The sequence below is a fragment of the Lissotriton helveticus genome, chromosome 3_1 (assembly GCF_964261635.1).
Source record: "Lissotriton helveticus chromosome 3_1, aLisHel1.1, whole genome shotgun sequence".
NCBI classification, from domain to species: Eukaryota; Metazoa; Chordata; class Amphibia; order Caudata; family Salamandridae; genus Lissotriton; species Lissotriton helveticus.
In genome coordinates this window covers 162905121-162908160 of record NC_136061.1, presented here as the reverse complement: position 1 = coordinate 162908160, position 3040 = coordinate 162905121, and positions in this window count along the sequence as shown.

Below are 3040 nucleotides of genomic sequence, written 5' to 3'. Positions count from 1 at the left end.
AGTAATAGAGAGTGAGTAATAGAGAGTGAGTAGTAGAGAGTGAGTAGCACAGAGTAACATTGAGTGAGTAGTAGAGAGTGATTAGTAGTTATTAGTAGAGTGAGTAGTTGAGAATGAGTAGTAGAAAGTAGAGAGTGAGTAGTAGTTAGTAGTAGTGTGAGTAGAAGAGATTAAGTAGTAGAAAGTAGAGAGTGAGTGGTAGAGAATGAGTAGATAAAAGTAGAGAGTGAGTAGTTGAGAGTGATTAGAGAGCAATAGAGAGTAGCAATCCTCGCTGAGCCCCACCCTCTTCAACGTCTACATGAGCCCCCTCGCGCCCATCGCACGCCAACACAACCTGAACATCATCTCCTACGCCGATGACACCCAGCTGATCCTCTCACTGACCAACGACCCCGCCGCTTCCAGAGCCAACCTTCACGAAGGGATGAAAGATGTAGCCGAATGGATGACGACCAGCCGCCTGAAACTGAACTCAGACAAGACGGAAGTCCTCATCCTGGGCTCCTCGCCCTCCGCCTGGGACGACTCCTGGTGGCCCCCCGCCCTGGGCACCGCACCCACACCGACAGACCACGCACGCAACCTGGGCTTCATCCTGGACTCCTCCCTCTCCATGACCAGACAAGTCAACGCCGTCTCCTCGTCATGCTTCAACATCCTGCGCATGCTACGAAAGATCTTCCGGTGGATCCCCACCGAGACCAGGAAGACGGTCACCCAGGCCCTCGTCACCAGCCGACTGGACTACGGCAACGCCCTCTATGCCGGAACCACCGCCAAGCTCCAGAAGAGACTCCAGCGGATCCAGAACGCCTCAGCCAGACTCATCCTCGACATCCCCCGACGCAGCCACATCTCCGGACATCTGAGAGACCTGCACTGGCTCCCCGTCAACAAGAGAATCACCTTCCGTCTCCTCACCCACGCACACAAAGCCCTACACGACCAAGGCCCGAGCTACCTCAACAACCGCATCAACTTCTACGTTCCCAAACGCCACCTCCGATCAGCCAGTCACGCCCTCGCCGCCGTCCCCCGCATCCGAAGATCGACAACAGGAGGAAGGTCCTTCTCCCACCTGGCCGCCAAGACCTGGAACTCCCTCCCGACCGACCTGCGCCTGACCCAAGACCACCTTTCCTTCAGGAAGAAGCTCAAGACCTGGCTGTTCGAGCAGTAGCAGCACCCCCCCCCCCAAGCGCCTTGAGACCCTCCGGGTAAGTAGTGCGCTATATAAATGTCCATGATTGATTGATTGATTGAGTGAATATTAGAGTGAGTAGCAGTGAGTGAGTAGTAGAGAGTAGTAGATTGCGAGTAGTAGAGAGTGAGTAGTAGAGAGTGAGTAGTAGAGAGTTAGTAGTGAGTAGTAGAGAGTAGTAGAGAGTGAGTAGTATAGAATGAGTAGTATAGATTAGTAGAGAGTGAGTAGAGGGTAGTAAAGGCAGGTCGCATATGTGGGGACATATCAAGAGTTCCAGACTGCACTCGGATCGAGCATTTACTTTAGCTGCGTACTGAAAGCGGCATTTTAAATTAAAAAGGAAAGGCAATTAATAACGGCAAGCTGCGTACTGAAAGTGGCTTCTTAAAATAAGAAGGAAAAGCAGTTAATAACGGCAAGCTGCGTACTGAAAGAAGCATTTTAAAATAAGAAGGAAAAGCAATTAATAACGGCAAGCTGCGTACTAAAAGCGGCATTTTAAAATAAGAAGGAACGGCAATTAATAACAGCAAGCTGTGTACTGAAAGCGGCATTTTAAAATAAGAAGGAACGGCAATTAATAACGGCAAGCTGCGTACTGAAAGCGGCATTTTAAAATAAGAAGGAATGGTAATTAATAACGGCAAGCTGCGTACTGAAAGCGGTACAAAAGGGGGTGGTGATGGACAGAGCATCTGAACCAATCAAACACTCACACCCAGTCAACAGATCTGGGTTTAACTTTAATCCATCACCGTTCTTTAGCCCACTCTGCCACCCCAGTTCAAACATGGCCATATGCAAATCAGTCTGACCATGTGCCTCATGGGAACAGTCCTGCCCGAACTGCCAGGCCATGCCTTCCCTGGACCGGAAACAAGCTTCCGAGGACCGGTTTCTGGCATTACAGCCATCTTCAGCCCGGCTTGCTTGAATTCAGTGGCAAAGTCAGCAAGGGACTCATGTCTGAGCATACCCTGCCAACTTGTGGCGAACAAAGTGGACCGGAGGCTTGTTTACGGTCCAGGGAAGGCATGGCTTGGCAGTTCGGGCTGGACTGTTCCCATGAGGCACAGGGTCAGACTGATTTGCATATGGCCATGTCTGAACTGGGGTGGCAGAGTGGGCTAAAGAACGGGGATGGATTAAACCCAGATCTGTCGACTGGGTGTGAGTGTTTGATTGGTTAAGATGCTCCGTCCATCTCCACCCCCTTGCGTACTGAAAGCGGCATTTTAAAATAAGAAGGAACGGCAATTAATGACGGCAAGCTGCGTACTGAAAACGGCATTTTAAAATAAGAAAAGTAAAGGCAGGTCGCATATGTAGGTACATATCAAGAGCTTCAGACTGCACTCGAATCAAGCATTAACTTTATGACTAAACCAACCTCAGAGAACACAGAGGGTTAACCAGCAGAACTATCTCAATCGAACATGGGACGTGAATCATCGAGTTCGACCCTCTGCAGTTGTCCCGGGAGTTGAGATTCCAACCCACCAACGCCGACATTCAAGCAAATCATGGGCCGCTCAAACACTCATCTGGATCCTTCAAGCAAGATGCGGTGCCACTGCACCTGCTGCACATCTGACTGCACTCTGGTAGGGCTGACTTTAGAGCAGTCTGTGTCCGCTGTGCTGCTACTAGGCCGTCGCTCAAGCAAAATGTGGCGCCACTGCACCTGCTGCACCAATGACTGCACTCTGGTGGGGCTGACTTTAGAGCAGTCTGTGGCCACTGTGCTGTTGCTCGTCCTTCGCTCAAGCAAGACATGGTGCCACTGCACCAGCTCCACATCAGACTGCACTCTGGTAGGGCTGACTTTAGAGC